The following is a 20,709-nucleotide window of genomic DNA, read 5'->3' on the forward strand; positions in this document are numbered from 1 at the left end:
ATTTTACTATCTCATATTTAAAGGTTGTAAAGATTAAATTAAAAACTCCTATTACAGAGTTATTATTGATAAAGTCTTCTTGGGAAGTTATCACAAAGTAATCACATTATGTCTCTCTTTGAAGATGTTTTGATTGTATTAGTGATATCGGAGTTTTGTTTTTTCTTTTAGTTGTCATAATCATGTATGTTTTAGTTGAAACTTTTTCTCCCCTCCTTTGTATGGTAGATATATAGAAATAATTAAAGTAATCAATTTTAGCTTTATGAAATTATCTGAACTTTTTCATTCTACAGTTTTTAAAATATACAACTTCTCTTACTCCTTGTCAGGCTGAATCTGCATTATTAAAATATTCTAAAATCATGTATATGAATTTTTTTTGTTATCTGTTTAAAGCTTTCCAATTTGCCACTAAGTCTCTATTACCTTTTTGTGTGAGTTAATGTAATATAGTGGTCTGTGAGTATCATATGTAGTATAATATATGAATCAACTGTATTAGGAAAGATCTAGCTCTTCTGCAGGTAATTTATTAACTGGATTAAAGAACATTTGTTGCCTTTATCTTATATACTTCCATGTTTGTACAAGGGGAAAGAATTTTGCATTTTCATTTTCTAATAAGGGAAAGTAGGTTGTTCTTTTTTTTTTTTTTTAAGATTTATTTATTTTAGAGAGAGAGAGAGAACAGTATGTGCATGCAGGAGAGCCGGGGTGGGGTGGAGAAGGGTAGAAGAAGAGGGAGAGGAAGAGAATCTCAAGCAGACTCCCCGCTGAGTGTGGAGCCCAACACAGGGCTTAATCTCATGACGTGGAGATCATGACTGAGTCAGAAGCAAGAGTTGGATGCTTAACCAACTGAGCCACCTAGGTGCCCTAGGTGTTCTTATTTTATGACTTATCCTGTCTGCATTTTCATGCTTTGGATGAAATATTAGACAGATATGGGAACTGATGGTGCAAAGAATCTATAAGTTCTTTCAAAAGTCCCACTTCTACACATATGTAAAAGTACTACACAGTAGGGAAGCATGGTTCAGAGACTGTTTTGGGTAAGTGGACAGGAGTAGCTTCCTGTGTTCCCCGGAGCATATGAGGGAATAGGCTGAGGAATGCCACTGGCACCTGAGATTGAAGCAGTGAACAGGTGGCAAAATGTAGGTCACTGTGCATGACCAGGAAAGCAATTCACACATAGAAAGTATTCAATATTTATTGAATAGAGTGGCAAGTGAGATGTGAGGCAATTAAGTGCAAGTGTGTTGTATATTTTTCAGTTATTTGTGCAAATCCTTATGAGAGGCAGCACGCAAGGACTATATGCACTATGGTAAGACAGGTGTGGTTTGTACTACTGACTGCACTTCTTGCTGTGTGGGTCCTCTACAGGCTGGTTAAGTGTTCAGTCTGTTTACTCACCCATAAAATGAAGATGATAGTACTTACGACATGGTATGGTCATACGGATATAGAAAGTATATCAGACTTAAGTATTAGTTACCCTTTTCTCTTTTTTGACCTGTGAATAGTTATTCTGTGTATTAAGTACACATTCTGAATTGTGCTATTTATCTAAAAGGGACTATACATGTCCACACTTCCCAGTCACGCTTTAGTTTCCTACGAGGTGCCAGCAGAGCCCTGGTTACCATTCCTCATAATCTTCTCTGTGTCGCCCAAGAAGTTTCATTTCTCTAGATGATTGTTGACATTCCTATGGTGTCATGGCATTACTGTTTTGTCTGTTTAGGGCCACAGTTATAGGAAACCAATGCCTCAGACCTTGTGGTTTCAGTGAGGCTTGCGATCATAGTCCCTCCTGGTCCCCGGGGCCGTAGACCTCTCTGGGCAATTGATACATTTACACCTTGCCCACAGTGTTTGCTCTAGGGATGGGCCAGAGCCCTTCTCAAGATATTTCACACTTGAGCCCATCCTCTTCTGTGACAAAGCTGGAAGGTTGCTCCTGTAGCCAAGAGGGAATAAAGCCAACTCATGGGGAGTGAAGAGATGGAGAGTCCCTGGTTCCAGCTATTTGTAAAGCCAGTTTTGCCCTGGCTCTCTCTGGTTACACACAAAAAAGGAGTTGTCTTTATTTGCTTAAGCCAGTTTGAGTTGGTTTTCTGCCACTTTTCCCCAGAGAATATGTGGTTTGCCTGGAATCCTTCTCTCACCTATTTCAGTTGACTAAATTTTATTCATCCCGTAGGCTCAGTTCAAGCAAATTCAGTTCTTCGGAAAGGTCTATTCTTAACCATTAGGCTCAACTGAGTTGCCTTTTTCTTTTCCTAGTTCCTCTCGATACTGCTTTCTTGACACTTAACACATTGTTTTGAAATTTCTATGTGCACAAAACTATATTTTGTTTCTGGAATAGAAATAGATAACTTAGAATGAATACAGATTCAGGCACATTGTAGACACTCAATAGTTGCTTGTTTAATTTCTGAATGACAAGGCAAAGATTTGCCTACTTCTTACTGTATGCAAATAGTTCCTTAATAAACATCTTTGGTAGCAAGAATGCAGTATAAAGTTCCTTTTATTTATTTTTATCATTATACTTACTGCCTAATTCTGGTCTTTAGAGTAATGAAGATCATTTAGAAAATTGAGAAAATGTACAAAAAACTTTGCTATAATCCTACCACCCATATGCTTGATAGACTTATGACATCTGTTTCCTCAGCGTTCTTCTTCTTTTTTTTTTTTTTTAAGATTTTATTTATTTATTTGTCAGAGAGATAAAGTGTGTGTGTGGCAGGCAGAGAGAGAAGCAAGGCTTCCGCTGAGCAAGGAGCCGATGCAGGGCTCAGTCCCAGAACCTTGGGATCATGACCTAAGCCGAAGGCAGATGCTTAACCCACTGAGCCACCCAGGCATCCCAACCTCAGTGTTCTTAAGACTGAAAATTGCACAGAAGCAAAGCCAACACTTAATTGCTTATAATAATTGGTATATATTATTACTAGCGTCTACAAATCAATTAGAAAATCAGTTGTAATTTCTAGATCATCTTCTATAATTGATTATTTAGAATATTTAGAAAAGCTGTTATAAAGCCCATTACAGCCTTGTTTCCCTTTTAGTCTCCGTGGGACACCTCCAGAAATAGCTTCATTTAAGCTTGCCATGGGTGTTCATTTACTGGGGTTCCCTCAGGAGCTGAGTTTGAGTCCAGCTCTCTCTCTCTCTTTTTTAAAGATTTTATTTATTTATTCGACAGAGATAGAGACAGCCAGCGAGAGAGGGAACACAAGCAGGGGGAGTGGGAGAGGAAGAAGCAGGCTCATAGCGGAGGAGCCTGATGTGGGGCTCGATCCCATAACGCCGGGATCACGCCCTGAGCCGAAGGCAGACGCTTAACCGCTGTGCCACCCAGGCGCCCCTGAGTCCAGCTCTCTTTAAGCCACAAAACTTTGGTTCACCTTGTCTTTGAATGAGAATCAGCAAGGATGTTCTCCGTTGCGGCAGGACTGTGGGGAATCGTGTGGGAAGGCAAGCGTGAGCAAACAGCCAGGTTGGAGCAGCAGTGGCCATATTAAAGGGAGGGTGGGATGGGAGTGAGGTGCTATGCCAGAGGAGCCCTCGCTGCACAGGAAAAAGCCTTGGGGGAGCAAGTGTTCATATCCACATAGATCAAATGGGAACTAAAAGAATGGAAGAATCAAAACAGAAACCACCATCTGCACATATAATAAACATTTGGTAAGCTGTGATTTCTCCATCTGTCTCCTGAGGAGTGGGAGCACTCAGCTGGTGTAAAGCAACAACTCTTAGCAAGAGAAGCCCTTGGAATGACCTCTTTCCCAGTTATGCCCGTTTCTCATTCAGGGTCCTAAATTTCAGTGGCGACCCTTTGGTTATGTCTGGAAAGAAGATGGGGCTGTATGAAAGAAAAGAGATTTTAGAGTGAGTGCTTGGGGTGGGGTGAGGGAGCTGTGTAGACTGTTTTGAAAAGTGGCCTATTTAATTTAGAATTCATAAAATCCCACGTACTCAATTGTGACGCAATGAAACAATGCTAAACCGCACTTATTTTTGCAGACTAGAACGTTGTCAGTCTTTAAAACCATGTGTGTTTTACAGTGAGAATGGAATGCCTTTGAACTTAAAATGTAATTTTTTGTCATCTCTTTATCCGGTTACAGAGTAAATTTTGTAATTTCTAATTACAGACCAACTTAATGGTGAGCTAGAGCTACGGACACTGTATTTCCTATAAAAACTTGGATTCTCAACTGAATTAAGTGTTTGTCATCATTTTCTTATATCATGTTCACTGGGTGCTTGCTATAATCAATGAATACATTGTTCTACCCAGTCTTTGTTTGGAGATTAAGAGTGAAATGCTTTTAGGGGCACCTGGAAGGCTCGGTTGGTTGAGTATCCCACTCTTGATTTCTGCTCAGGTCGTGATCTCAGGGTCCTGAGATCAAGCCTTGCGGCAGGCTCTGTGCTCAGCGGGGAGCCTGCTCCAGATTCTCTCTCTCCCTCTGCCCATCCCCATCGCTTACTCCCTCCTTCCCTCTCTCTCTCTCAAAAAAAAAAAAAAAACAAAAAAACCTTTTCTCCAATCTTGCTCATAGTGGACTAACTCTAGTTTTCCTCCTTTTCCACATGGGTATGTTTTGGAATACTTGGTTATGTAGATTACAAAATTCATCTAAAAGTCTATTCATTCGATTCCAGTTCTTCAGGACTACTCTCTGCTCTGAAGTCCTATGGATTCTCAGATTAAGGTTTTTCTGAGTTCCTCTTTGCATTTCACTGTTGTCTGAATCTGTTCCAGTTGCTATAACAAAAATACAGTAGAGTAGGTGGCTTATAAACAACAGAAATTTTTTCCTCACAGTCTGGAGGAAGTCCAAGATCAAGGTGCTGGTAGATTCTGTGTCTGAAGAGGACCAACTTTCTGGTTCATAGATAGCTTCACTTGGTGTGAGGGGCAAGGGGTCTCAGGAGTCTTTAAGGGCACTAATCCCATTCGTGACATTCCACCCTCATGACCTGATCACCTCCCAAAGGCCCCACCTTCTGATGCCAGCACACTAAAGGAATAGGTTTCAACATAAGAATTTTTGGGGCGGGGGGTATAAATACCAGTTTATAGCAAGTATCTTAAGGTGTTTTTTTTTTTTTTTAATTTTCTAATTTGCCTCAGGTGTTTTTTTTTTTTTTTCTTTTTAAAGATTTTTATTTATTCACTTGAGAGAGAGAGAGAGAGAACACAAGTGGGGGAATGGGGAGAGGGATAAGCAGTCTCCCTCTGAATGAAGAGTCCCACATGGGGCTCCATCCCAGGACCCTGAGATCATGACCTGAGCCTGTCAGACACTTAACTGACTGAGCCACCCAGACACTCCTCCTTTTTCTTTTTAGGGTCACTTTTTTTTTCTTTTTTCTTTAAGATTTTATTAATTTATTTGACAGAGAGAAAGAGAGAGCATACGCCGGGGGAGCGGCAGGCAGAGGGAGAAGCAGGCTCCCCGCTGAGCAGGGAGCCCAATGCGGGACTTGATCTCAGGACCCTGGGATCATGTTAGTGTCACTTTCTACATAAAAAAGCCTAAAAAGCATTTTGGGATTATTTATTTATTATTTATTTAAATTTATTTATTTGAGAGAGAGAGAGGGTAGGGGGAGGGGCAGAGAAAATCTCAAAATCTCAAGCAGACCCCCCTGCTGACTGTGGAGCGTGTTGTGGGGCTTGATCTCATGAACCTGAGATCATGACCTGAGCTGAAACCAAGAGTCAGACAATCATTCGACTGAGCCACCCAGGTGCCCCTTTTGGGATCATTTAAATGGATACCTTTTATTTTATTTTACCAAGGATTTTTTGGAAGAATAACTGTGTAACTCTCTTATCTGATAGAGATATAAATGCCTAGCCATGGACGTCCTGGAAAATAATACCATATTTATCAAGCCCTGAAGTCTTAGATGTACAAGGTCAACCAGAAGATCCTGAAAGGGCTGACGCAGGCCTGGTCACTCTGTTTTATAAACATACCCCAGAAGTTCTGTTTCCTATTAGGACTTCAGTTTATTGTGACTGGACTGTGGAACTGGACTCTTCCTTGTGATTAGGTGACAATAAGATTTACTTTCAGTGATGGAGATTGTGTAGAGGGAAGTTTGCTTCATCTTCTCCGTGTTGATTTTCACATGGACTTACTTTAGAAAGTTGGATAAGACATACACATTTCACTTTGTGATGTTCCCTGAAAAAAAAAGATCAAGCATAAGGATGTCATGGATACGAAATATTAATGATAAAGAACTTAAAACATGCAATGTAAAATATTAAAAAATATTATTTTTCATTATGATACTTTACTGCCTTTATGGATTCTTCAGGAAGGTGGTATTCCTGGATCTATTTGCTCTATTCTGATGTGATTTTTTTTTAGAGATCGGCATAGGGTAATAATTAGTATTTTACGCAGGATCATTAAAATTGGAGTATTTCTATTTGACAGTCTGTCTTAATCTGTTTTTTTTTTTTTTTTTTTTTGGTCTTAATTTTATTTTAACTCCAGAAAGAAAAGAAAGTAATGGCTAATATACTTGGATATGATTTTTATTTTTATTTTATTTATTTTTTTTTTTAAAGATTTTATTTATTCATTTGACAGAGATAGAGACAGCCAGCGAGAGAGGGAACACAAGCAGGGGGAGTGGGAGAGGAAGAAGCAGGCTCCTAGCAGAGAAGCCTGATGTGGGGCTCGATCCCAGAACGCCGGGATCACGCCCTGAGCCGAAGGCAGACGCTTAACGACTGAGCCACCCAGGCGCCCCTGGATATGATTTTTAAAGCACTTTCACATAAATCATGTCATTTGAATATCACAACTGCCTGGTAAGTAGTCATGACAAATGTCTTTATCTCAGTTTTACAGATAGGAAAATAAGCTTTTGCCAGAGAGTTAAATATCGTGTTGAAGATCATATAGTAGCTTTAGTGACAGAATTAGGATTGTAACACAGGATTCTCGGTTTCATTGTTTTTTAGTCAGTGATGTTCCCTCTGCGGTGGAGACTATTAATTTTATAGAAGGCTATTAAACTTTATGATAAATTGCAACAGAGGATTTCTGTAAAAAACCAATTTCCATAAACATTGACAACTTGATTTATTGACTTTTGATTAAAAGGGCGGTACAGGGGCGCCTGGGTGGCTCAGTTGGTTGAGCGTCTGACTCTTCGTTTCGGCTCAGGTCATTATCGGAGGTCATGGGATCAAGCACTGCATTGGGCTGCACACTCATTGAGGAGTCTGCTAGAGGTTCTCTCTCTTCTTGTCCCTCTGCCTTCCCCCGCCTTGTGCTCTTTCTCAAATAAATAAATAAATAAATCTTAAAGAAATAAAAATAAAAGGGTGGTATAACCTATTTTACATTGGAGTTTTAGAAGGCCATGTTGATGGCGCTGTCAGTCTTGGGATTCCGAGTGAAAATGTGTCCCTTTTGTTTTGTACACCTCCACACTTGATGTGGCTTTTAAGATGGTTGCTTAATGATCAGTGGCCAGGAGAGAATGGTCGAAAGCTGTTGAGGCAGGATGGCAGAGTTCTGGTATGGCATCTGGCACTGCCCTGTAGCTTTAGAACTGCATTGCTCCACTTTAAAAGAGCTCTCCCCTGAAATTTGCTCATTCATTTATTGATCCCCTTAAAAAGCACTTATTTATTTTTTTTTTGAAGATTTTTATTTACTTATTTGACAGAGAGAGAGAGCACAAGCAGTGGGGAGCAGCAGGCAGAGGGAGAAGCATGCTCCCCGCTGAGCAGGGAGCCTGACTGTGGGCTCAATTCCAGGACCCTGGAATCATGACTTGAGCCGAAGGTAGAAGCTTAACTGACTGAGCCACCCAGGTGCCCCAAAGCACTTAATTTTTTATCTGATAATTTCTCCAATCTATTTAATATTCTCTTTTGGTTTAGTTTTTTATTTTGATGTGATAATCTTCTCTTAAGATCATTCTTTCCAGTTATCAAATAGTTCCCCTTTAAGATATACAACAAAATATTTCAGGTTGCTCAAAATACGCTTAGAATGCTAATATAGTGGTTACAATTTACAACTGTGAACATCAAACTTATGGTTAGTGGGCCCTCCTGGAAAAGTCATATAATACCTCAGTTTTGAGAGTTGAGATTTTTTATGACCAGACAAATAAGTTAAACAAAAGTAATAATGTATCAAAATTTAATTATCCCAAACTTATCAGTCTACTTTGGTTTTGCATTATTATAGCTTTTGATATATTCTGCATGCTATGCTTTTTCTTAAAATGAAAAATGGGATTGGAAAATGAGCATTGGCCATTAAACAATAATAAATATTAGATTTCATGTTTTATGTACAGTTTTTGTAGAAACCAGCCTGAAGTCTCGGGTACAGTGAAGCAGAGCCTATTCTTCATTGTTCATAAGGTGAAAAAAAAAAAACAAACCAGGAAATTTATAGCTAGTAGCAGGAGGGAGCCTTCCAATGGAGAGCCTGGCTTTTGAAAATGATGGGTCTTTTTTCAGCAGTCTGGAATGCAGATATCCCTAGTTATTTAATGTACTTTATGCAGACCCAGAGACTGAATAGATTTGGATAGTCAGAGTTATTTGTCTTTCATTTTGTGTGATGGTAAATTATAAAGAATGAATGTAAAGATGCATGCATATCTGCTTTTTTAAAAATCCATGATCATTGGTAATGGACATGACTTCTAATATGAGTAAATGTCATAGGCCTGTTTGCACTGTTTCCTCCTGCTATGAATGCATTTATACAAACATGCCTCTATCCAAGTATGCATCCACACATGCACAGGCATAAAATGCTAAGTTTGAGCAAATTGCTATTGTGAGATTTCTTGATACTTATAAACTATGAATGGGGCTGGGTGTCTGTTATAGGCTTCATTCTTTTTTCTGGCAGGTAATTTTATGATAGAAAAAACATAATGTGATGGTTTTAATTTCTCACTGATGCTTAAAAATAAAAAACTGAACACTTCTCACCCAAAGTTAGAATTGTCACCACTTGTGGTTCTGTGTAATGGTAATCTTGACATGTGGTGTTGTGATAGTTGGGTCACTCAGCAGGTGGCAGTTTCCACAGTTAATTTATTCTTATCTCCAGGATGTGTGGGCTTGTAGGCAGTGGGGCTCCCCTCATCATTACTTCTCTGAAAGTTAGCTGCTAACGACCAAAGCTATAGGGGTTGGAAGTGTGGGAGCCATAGGAAATGTGGGATGAATGGAGGGTCTCAGGGACAACCTGCATGCACCTATTTACCCCTCCCTCAATCTCCCTGAAGATATTTGTGGCAAGCTTTGTCCAAGAAGGCAAAAACTTTTGTACTACTGCCTCAGACGCAGTGTGATTCCATTTCTAAATGGACAAATCAGTTAATCCAGGAAATTATGTCACTGGAATCCATTTTGGAGGAAAATTGTTCTTCGTTTGCCCATTATATTTTCATTTCTGTTGTGTTTCATCCCCTGATTCTACACATGGGGTAATTTAGCTCACAGGAATATTGTTTTTATTCACAAGAGCTGAATGAAACCATTATACATTAATTCCTTATTTTTCTAGAAAAGCCTAGTACAGATTCAGATCAACAAACAATACTATACCAGTTTTCCAATACTTGGTGATTATATATATGATTTAAAAAAGTAAGAGTGGGATAGAAATGTACTGGAAGAGTATGCAAAACATATGACATTTTTCTAGGTAAATTTTCAATTTTTATTTTCCTTGAAAGTCTGATTCGGTAGTTAACATCAGGCCTTAGTGTAGAATGGTATAAAGCAGATATGTTTGAGATCTGCCTCTTGAGATGAAGCATGTATGTTGTAATGTGCCAGCTTTGCTTACTTTAACTTACTTTAACCCCCAAACCCCTCCCAAGCCATAATAAACAAACCCCACAGTATTGAAGCGCTCCATTAGTAAAGGCTGCATTTTTATATCTTCTCTAAGTTTTTGTCCCTGTAGAGAATACCAGGTATGAAAACTAAGTTTTCTATTATTTAATACCTAGTATTAAATACTTGTTTCCTGACTTTATTTTATTTTAATTTTAGAGAGGGGGGGCAGAAGGAGAGGGAGAAAGAGAACCTTCAGCAGACTCTACATCCAGTGCAGAGCCCCATTCGAGGCTCGATCTCCCGACCCTGAGATCATGACCTGACCCGAAATCAAGAGTTGGATGCTTAACTGACTGAGCCACCCAGGTGCCCCTCCTGGCTATTTTTATGGTTCATGCTCTTACCGTCTATTCTTTGTTTCAGCCCTTTTCCTGTTGATGAAGTGTTAGAGGAATATTTCCTACAGTGCACAGAAGTTGATTAATAATAGTTCACAAAATTAATTATTATGAGAAATATAGTTTAACATTTTAGTTTTGCTCCCTAAGCAACACAGCACAAACGAGAACAGAGGTGTATATTTTTCACTTAAAGAGTGAATAAAGCATTGTTGTAAATGCTGTGGCAAATGCAAAGACGGCCAGTGGTGCCAACCCTTACAAATCTTATAGGGCTGTGCAGGAGAGCCATGTGTCTGAGTAACTGGAGAGAATGAATGTGGGGCTGAGGTCTACATACAGGAGTAGCCAGCCTCCAGCTCCAGGGTGAGGAGGCAACAGCAGTGTGAGATTGACGAGCTGCTCTGAAGTTCTTTTGATAATGTTGATATACATGGTACTTAAAAGTCGGTGTTTTGTAGATGTTCATTTTTTCTACTTTCATGTAGTTTTGGAACATCAAAAGCCCTTTTTGTTTATCACCAGACATTGGGTTGTTCAAGACTGCTTCCAAGCCTGTGTAGGTGTTTGCCCCACCAGGTGAGAATTGGAGCCAATGTCTGAGTGGTTCCTAGAATCTCATAGCAGTGTTGCCAGGAAATGAATTTGAATTGGAGGTGAATAAGAAAAGAATTATTTGATTTATAGGCATTTATCCTAGTATGTCTAGAATCACAGGGTTACGCTGGCCAATCATAACAAAAAGTGTCACCACCTCCAGCTATTAGCTGTACGCCTGCTTCCTGTGAAATCATTAAGTATTGGGAATCACTCTCAATATTAATTTTGAAAACATGATTTGATTTAAGCATTATCTAAAGTGATTTTTTAATAAGCACTTAAGAAGGGACGCCTGAGTGGCTCAGTCGGTTAAGCGTCTGCCTCCAGCTCAGGTCATGATCCCACGGTTCTGGGATCGAGCCCCATGTAGGGCTCCCTGCTCAGCAGGGAGTCTGCTTCTCCCTCTGCCTGCTTCTCCCTTTGCCTGCTGCTCCCCCTGCTTGTGTTCTCTCTCTGCCAAATAGATAAATAAAATCTTAAAAAAAATAAAAAGCACTTAAAAACAATATAATTAAAAGTTTTGAAGTTTATTAAATGACTGTTTTCTTGCAACATGTCTTCAACCATAAAACTTGCGGTATAAGAATAGAGAAGACATCCCCCCAAAAAAGGAATTATACTAGAATGGCCTTCAAATGGAGACTAAACAGAAATAGAAGCTATGTAGTTACTATACAGTCTCATAGAGAAAACTTCCTTTCTCAGCCTTTAGTACCTAGAATCAGTAGTGTAATTAATGTCTGGAATTGATTGATGTGTTCACCTGCTTGGGTTTGTTCTCCCTCCAAGTTGGTTACTCAATCTCCTCCTTGCTTTTTAAAGCTTCACTGCTTTTTCTCCTCTTCAGTTTTAAGAGAACACTCTTTCTTTCTTAGATTATAACTTCAGTAGCAAGGTATTAGTCCTAACAAACTACCTCTTGTTCAAAACAGTGCTTCCTTGTATTTTTACTGATGTGATAATGGGGGGAAATATGAAGTATCGACCACTTTTCGAAAGTTCCCATTATGCCACTTTGCTTTTATGAAAGACCTACGTGGGCATCTGTTTTTGCCAACTGAAAGAAATCCGAAGAGGATTATTGTTTTAATGGAGAAAGGCAACAAGTGAGAATGTGTTGAGAATAGTGTTGAGAAAGGCAACAACGTCACAGAGGCAGCACGCACCCTGAGACACAGGTGATCCCCCCCCCCCCCCCCCCCCGGCCCCGACTCCGTTCCGGGAAATCACACGCAGCATCTCAGCATCCCGATGCTGACCTTGGAGCTGTGTCTCTGAGCTTCTGTGCTCTTTCTTGATTTATTGTGTGCATCCACGGGCAAGATGTGTCCCAAGGTATCAGAAAAACCTAAGAGAGATTGATTATTTGGTCTGGGAACACTCAAACTTTTCCATATACATGAATGGTAATTGCTTCTTTGCTTTACACCATTTCGACTTAGGAAAGTTTTTATAGGAACATTCTACTTTCAGATGCACATGTTATTATTTCTTTTGGAAATAAATGATATAGAAATTTACTGAGATATTTCCCTAAAACTTACCAATTAGCTTTAAACAGATTTACACTTAAATATGTAGATATTTACATATAATAAACATTAATATGGGTATATGACAATAAAACTATAGCAACTGACAGACGGCAAATACCAGCTCTCTGTTTAGACCTAGTTTGTGATTACTTTGGGCTGATGTTTATAATTTCCAATTAAGAGTTTCGTTGTTTTTTGAAATGTCCCCCCTCCCCCCCAACCAAGATTAGCTCTGGTATAATGCCATTATACTACATTTTCTTTGTCAGCTGGGTCATTTAGCCTAACTAATCAAGAATGCAGCTCTAAAATTGGCCTGATTTTTTTTAAGTTTAGCTTGAATAAAAACTGTAAGGTAAATTAACAGAGAACTGGTAAACAGATGGTGGCTAGACATACCAACAAATGGAAAACTATTGCAAAAATCCATTTTAAAAATCCAAAAGTACTTGAATACTTGATGGAGTTCTCTATTTTGTTTGTATAAACAAATGGTCAAAGTAAAGATCTGCTAAATATTCTGTGACATTTAGAATTAATGAGGATTCCCCTGTCCCCATTTTTATTAGAAAAGAGTAATTTTCCCCTGGGACTATTTTTTGTTAGGAGACACACTGCATTGATGTTACCTTTAACATAAATGCCCAGGGAAGATTCTTTGCACAGTCTTTCTGGCACAGTTGTGAAAGGTGATTTGATAAATGTATGATGGAAGGACAGCAGTTTTTAAAAGGATGGATTTAAGTATTGTAAAAGATTGACTTTTTTAAAGGATTTTCTTTGACAGTGAAAAACAATAGTAGGAATTCTCAATATTCTCAAGAGTTTTTCCAATTGCAAAATAATTAATTTTCCATTTGAAGTGATTAAATGAATCTTTGCTTGAGAAAAAGGAAATGCGCTTATCAAAAGGTATTGTAAAACGGAGATAAATGAAATCATATCTAGGGTTGTTCGTTACAGCGTCTCATCTTGTTATGAGAAGGAAAGGGTACTGGATACCGTAATGTCATCCTGTGGCTGTCACAGAAGCAGGGAGCTTCCAAGTTCAGGCTGGAATTATTTTGATTTTTTTTTCCCCTCTTAATACTATTTTTCAGACTGCATCCTAGGGAACTCCATGAGGTCAGGGGACGCAGGTACTCTGCTCAGTATTTCACAATGTGGAGCAGGAACATTAATGTCTGGGTATCAGGTCCATGTACATTACAGTGGGTGACATTAAAAAGAGTATTTAGTTCACTATGTGTGCACTTTAATGCACAATCTTTGTAACCCAGGTACCTATGGGGGGGGGGCAGAGACTACTTTTGTAGAATATTGGATAAAATAAAAGAACAAAGAACGTATGTGATTGATTCATCCCAGTGTCAGTGATTAAGCTAAGCTACAATAATGAACTTCAGAAAACACAAATACCTTTTATAGACTTAGAATATGGTTGTCTTTTGCTGAGAAAGTTGTTACTTTCAAAGGTACTTCCTTACTTGTCTTTAATACTGAAGGAAATGAGGTGCATGTTGAAGCCCAAAATTGTTTTATCGAAAACAAGATTAGAGAAGTTCTCTTTGGTCCATGATTAGCTGATTCATATCATGTTTTCCTTGCAGGACTGTACACCCAACCAATAGACTTACCCCTCGCATTCCTTTGAAGTGTCATTGTTCTTAGCAAAAATAATAATTCTGGAGTCCTTGTTACGGGACATTTTGTAACAGGAAAGCATGTATAAATATACTCCAAAGAAAAATTTAGTGACAGGACTTCCAATTCACTAAGAAATTCCTGAGAACTCTATACCAGGCCCTTACAGGTTGTAGAGGTGAGTGTGACCCAACTTCTGTCCTCAAGGATTTTTGTGAACCCAGTTGGGAAATAAGATTACACAGTGAGAGAGATTGGAAATAGGGTAGGAGAGACCAAACCAGCTGCAGCAATGTTCCTGAGGATGGAGACATAAGAGGCTGGCCAAAAGCATCAGAAAAGGCTTTGTTAAATAGTGCTTTGTTTTATTGTCACTGTTCTGAGACATCATTTGGCTCCACCGTGGGATTTGCAGAAGCAGCTCAAATACCCGAGTGTGGGGGTGCCATCCAGTTGTTCTCTTACTCTGTCACTTCTCTGAAAGAAACTTGGGAATCCAATGGCAAAGACTGCCAGGATTTTATTAGTGCTTTGTTTTGCATATGTGGATATGGTTTCTGCTAAGTAAATATCGGATTTTGAATGAAGAGAGATGTTTTTATTTGTTGACTGTGGGACTGAGTAGGATTGGGCTTTTGATAACCAGGTGTAAATCTGCTTAAATCATTACTAATTTTCATAACTGGTTTGCATGTTGTATGCACTCGAGGTCCATTTTTCTAGAGGCTTCCTTCAATTCTTACATACACTACATTTCTTCTCTAGAATTTGTTCTCTTCTTCTGAACGATTTCCTGCTTTTATGTTTTCTTAGACTGTTGCCTTCCTTTCCCCATGGCGTCTTGCATACTCCATTCTATTAGATGTAATTTGTTAAATTACTGTTGGGTAGGGTTCACATCGATCTCACAAGGTACAGTTGTGTGGGATTATTTGAAAATCTTTGTTATTTCTGATTATGTTTCAAGAAACTTTAATAGCAATCTGATTATGATTCCCACTTCTTGCAAATGGAGGTATCTGTGTTTCAGGTTGCTTTCGGAACTTGCAAATTTCTTGCTTATTTGCCTCACCAGATCCCCACCTGAGACCCAGGTAGTTTCAAACTACAGAAGGAAGGATGTGCAGGTAGATTCTGTCGAGTACTTACTAAAGCGATACCCTAAAAGAAATTCAAAACTTTAGAAATCTAAAACTTAACACTGACTCCATATTTATGATTTACATACTATAAATCAACCCATATATTCGACCACTTCTACTACTCTCTGAAGTTGCAAAGGCCACGTAATTAGAAGGTTAGCTACAGCTGGTAAGGAGAGGCAACCTCATTCATTGGAACTTCTCTGGGGTCACGTGTCTTCTCACATAAGTCTCTTCCCCATTCCGGCTTTCACTGCTCTGCCCACCCCTTCCTGAGGAATTTTCCAGATCCAGGCCCTTTCATCTTCCCTGGCCTATCCTGTCTCTGCCAAAATGTGTTACTTGCCATTCTTCAAATATATTCTTCCCTCTAATGCTGTTTGCTTCCCAATTCTGCCCACTGGTGTCCCACTCTATCTTTTAATCTAGCTCAAATGCCTCTTCCTGCATGAGGTCTTCTCATCCTTCCAGAAATCTCTGCCAGTGGCATAGTGTTCTTTTAGTGCTTATCATGTTTGGTATTCTGTGATTATTTGTATGGATTTTATTACCCCTGAGGAAAGAGAGTATATCATTTCATTTATTTTTTATATTCCCCATAGCATGTAGCAGGATCATGCACACATGGTAAACACTCAATAGAGATTTTTGGATTTAATAAAATTTGCAAGTCCCAAATGTACCAACACACAAAAGGTGGCCTTGGCTGGGAGACCGAGTTAATGTATGATACCTGCATCAGCCTCATCCTTCGTAAGACTGTCAGTCTTCACAAACCCTTTTACTACCACGTGGTTCTGTGTTCATTTCCTATTGTAATATAAGAAATACACCTATGGAAATATTTTGGAAGTGTATTTTTCCTCAGTGCTATCTTTGGTAGCTTTTCCCATATAACTTGGAGGTATACTTGCTCTCTTTTGGTCTGTCGCTGGCGATGGACTACTAACCCTAAAAAGGTGGTAAAATCTGTGATCTGAACTAGATAAAGACATTTTTAGGAAGTGTCCAAGGAATAGGGTGCAAGATGTTACACAAAGCTTCAACAGCTTTTTTTTTTTTTTTTTTTTTTTTTTGGTATTCCTGGCAGCACTGGAATGGGAGGAGGACAGACCATAAAGAGGTCAGATGATTGCTTAAAATCACTTCTTAGGTTGCGACAGAACTTGACTAGCAAAATAAGCTCTAGCAAAACTTTCTTAAGCGATTATCTGAGGGGATTGTAAAATTAATTGCATAGGAAAGGGGCTCCCGAAGTAAAGGTTATATTCAAACTTGAATTGCTATAGCAGTGCCTTGAGTTATTTACAGCTGTAATAGCCGGTCATGCGTGGGAGAGAGAGGCCGAGGGAAACGCAGGGAGAGAGAACGAGAAGCTCTCAGAAACACACCTGTAGGACTTACGCCACCCAAATGACCCCACGTGTGAGTGACTGCTCTTACCCTCCCCCAGGCTTCCAGCCAACTCTTCTACCAGCACTGCTGCTGTTGTAGAAACAGGGTAAATGTGAATGTTAGTGCGGGGGTGTATAAGGGGTAGGGAGTACTTAAAATAATTTGGATACAGCACATGGAGGTTTTAGAACCTCTGTGAGTTAAAAAATGGAGGAAAGACGAGCTTTTGATAGCAAGTGTTAATCAGAGCTGACCCTTCCGAGTTAAATTTTTAGCAATTTTGATGTAGGACTGTGTATTTGTGTTGCTTATATTTTTCACATTAACATTGCTTGAAATAGTCAAGTAATCCTGTTACCTATATTTTTCACTTTAACATTGCTTGAAGTAGTAAATATCTATTTAGATAGCAAGTAATCTATTTTTATTGAGGTATAATTGACATATAATTTTATAGTAGTTTCAGGTGTACAACATGATAAGATATTTGTGTGTATTATGAAATGATCACCACAATAAGTCTAGTTAAATATCCAGCACTATATATAGTTGTAGGATTTTTTTTTCTTGTATTGGAACTTTCAAGATTTGCTCTCTTGGCAACTTTCAAATATGCAGTATAGTATTATTAGCTATGGTTGTCATGCTGTACATTACATCTCATAACTTACTTATTTTATAACTGGAAGTTTGTACCTTTTGACCACCATCATCCATTTTGCCCACCTCCCAACCCCTACCTCTGTCAAACATGCACGTATTCTATTTTAAAAACACAGATTTCTTTGAAGCAGAAAGGGGTCATTTCTTGGATTAATTAACAAGAATTTTGGCCTAATAGCTCAAGATATGTCTTTCGTTGCTTCTGAGTTTTCCTCTGCTAGGGATTCAATCCTTCCCTTGCTCATTGGCAGAGTCCTACTTATCTTTTAGGGCCCAGCTCAGATGCCACTTGCTCCCAGACCTGTTGCCTTTCTGGCATGAGAAGTAATTGTACCTTCATCTAGATTCTCATTTAGACTGGTCTTTTCACAATTTCATGACAATTTTTTTCAGATTTTGACTTCCCAACAGACTGTAAGGATAAATATTATGGCATCTTCAACATTATGTCTTGGGCTCAGTAGTCACAGTAACAAAAAACGAGGACTCAAACACTGAATTTTTATTTATTTATTTATTTAATTGGATTTTTAAAATTTAGAAATTAGATTAACTTAAGTTCAAATGAATCCTACTAGATTATTTTCAAGTTAGTCCTCACCAGGCCTAACATTTTATGATTCCAGAAGGAGTATGTAATTTTTAGTATCTTTAACAATAATGATGATGATACTAACAGTAATAAAAATACAGTAGTCAATATATCAAGGCAATTTATTGTATCCCACATGCATCCCAAACACCTGGGATGGTGATTTATACATACACCCCTTTAATTTTGGCATCCGCCCTACGGTGTCGTTAGTATTACTGTCATATTGACAGATGTGGAAGAGATATGTAACTTATTTAAGGTCACATAACTAGTAATTGGCTAGATTTGAATCTAGATCAGTCTGATTTCTGAGCTTATCTGTCAATCAGAGTTGGAACTAAAAGGTGAACCAACCAAGCAACCTTCTGTGGTATTTATTTATAAAGGCTAGTAACACATGAATCACTGGAGTAAGAATAAATACCACCAGTTAAAATACGTTTCCATATATTAACTCTTACCTTTCTGGAAAAAAAAAAAAAGAAGCCACAATTGTGCCCCAAAGGTGGCTTTATCTTTCACTGGATGCACCCTCTTTTCTGACTCATCTATACCTACTCCTGTTCTCCACGAGTTTAAGGTGTCTAGTCTTCAAAGCCGGGCCTTTGGTCAAGTCTTTCTCAGTTCCCTAAGCTGGAAGCAGCATCCTGTTCTGAAACCACACAGTATTTTTGTTTTTATAGATCCTGACTTCTCTCTAATGTCTTAGTTTCAACAGGATGATAAAATGGGATACAGTTTGAGCTGAGGTCTTACATGCCCATTACTCTCCTGGTCCAAAGCTATCCCTCGTAAGCAGGGCTTGCTGAGGGTGGCATGTGGAACACAGGTTTGGGAATCCCAGCTCAACACCCACCTTCAGCCTATAAATGAGGCTGGCCAGGCTGGTAGGAGATTTGGAAATTAGAGGGAGACGATGTGGCTAGTGTGTTGCGAGCCCCATCTCAGCAACAGAGTGGCAAGGAGAGCCTGATGTGTGTGTCCTGGAGCTTGAGGAACAGGGGGGACCGTGCATCAGTCATACCGGTGAAATCTAAAGGGGAAGAAGCTATATGATGCAGCCAGTGGCAGAGAGTAGATGGGAACTCTTTCCCGATGACAGTGGGCCAGAGGAATTTGTAGGTGACCACTGAGAGAAGGTGCGTTCATGCTTGTCAGAGGTGGGGCAGGGCGCCCACCCATGGGTGGGACAGGCAGCTTTGAGCATCTGCACAGCAAACCATTGCAGATACTTGTGCTCCCTTTACCTTCCCAAGGGGTCAGAAGCAACTGCTCAGCAGCCAGTAGGGGGCTGGGGAGATCTGCTGGCCAAGTGAGAGGCAGCAGACCTGAGCCAGGGAAGGGCAGTTCTCTAGTTTTAAATGAAGCCCAGAGTTCGGGTTTTTACATGAACTGGGTATTTAATGACCGAACTGAGATTATTTTAGGGACTTTTTATTATCCAACACCTGGCACCCAACTGTGGGGTCCACCTGAGGTTTATTCCAGGGTCCAAGGAAGATTTAGCCTGGCGGAAAGGATTTATAGGGGTGCTTGAGAAGGGAAAAAAAGTTGCTTTATGGTTTTTGCATATTGCTCTTTCAGTGCCCTGGCTCTTACTTCTTCTCTCCTTCTTCTCTTGAGCTCCTTGTGTGTGGGAACTTGGCAAGTTGAGAGCGCTGGCTTCTTAGTCATCTCTGGGAATCATACAGAGTGCTAAGCAATCATTTGTTTGATATATATGTGTTGAATAAATACTTGCTTGTGAGATTAAGCAAAATGTGATCGTTAATTAAGAAGCAAAAAAAAAGCACAGTGATTACTTTTTTTTAAAAGAAACTTTTCATTTTAGCTTTAGATTTATAGAAAAGTGAGAGAGATAGTACAGAGACTTCCTACATACTTCATGCCCAGCTTCCTCTATTGTTAAAATTTTACTTTAGCGTGGTGTATTTGTCACTGCTAACGAACTGGTGATTACTTTTTAATCTGTACAAAGTCTACTTCTTGCAATATTAGGTAGTAAAGGAAACCATGCCACAGTATTTATTTCAAAGGATAGCCATTTTAATTTGTGGATCAAGGTTTTGTAGTATTTGTTAAACTTCTTCATGAATTTGCTTTCTACAAGTGATATGCTAATTTCAGTTACAAATCAAGGTATAAGGCAAAATTCCTAGTGAGTCATATCACTAAGCCCTTTGACCCTCGCAAAGCAGTGAAGCTTCTCCTGAAAGTTGTTCAGGAGGAACTTGATATTTATGTGAGTTTTCATCTTCTTCATTCCATGATGGACTAGCTTCATGTTGTTCCCAGACATAACAGGGATTAAAAGTTAAAGATTATTTTTGGTTCAGGTGGTTTTGTGTAAAATCATAAAGTGTCAGAAGGTGACTAAGTAAAAATTTTTAATCTAAGAAATTTTCCTTCCTGCAGAGCCCAGCATTTATATTCTTGATCCAGACAAAGTGTGTGGTCTTCCTCACAGAATAATTGCAAAGAAGAAATTAATGTAAGAAAAATACTTGAAAAGCCAAAAGCTGTAAATAAATTCAAGCAACAGAATAGATTTTGTGTTAATAATGTGATATACACTTTATCATTATTTGCCAAAGCCACATTTGGTGGTCTCTTATTTAATATTTATGTGTTCACAGGCATAGTTTAAAACATTAAAATAAATAATGATGAGGTTAGAAGTATAGTTGACATTTGCACAACATGGGGGTTAGGAGCACTGACCCCCCCGCACAGTTAAAAATCCACATGTAATTTTTGACTCCCCCAGATAAACAGCCTACTGTTGACCAGAAACCTTACCAATAACATAAGAAGTCGATTAATACATATTTTGTATGTTAATATTTATCATATA

General features: G+C 38.9%; 1 protein-coding gene across 3 annotated transcripts in view; it reads left to right on the forward strand.

Moving 5' to 3' along the window:
- Nucleotides 1–20,709, forward strand: part of TBC1D4 (TBC1 domain family member 4) — a 182,270-nt gene that overhangs the window by 40,928 nt on the left and 120,633 nt on the right. The gene's annotated exons all lie outside the window — the stretch shown is intronic.

This window comes from Ursus arctos, unplaced genomic scaffold (genome assembly GCF_023065955.2).
Source record: "Ursus arctos isolate Adak ecotype North America unplaced genomic scaffold, UrsArc2.0 scaffold_10, whole genome shotgun sequence".
Classification (NCBI taxonomy): Eukaryota; Metazoa; Chordata; class Mammalia; order Carnivora; family Ursidae; genus Ursus; species Ursus arctos.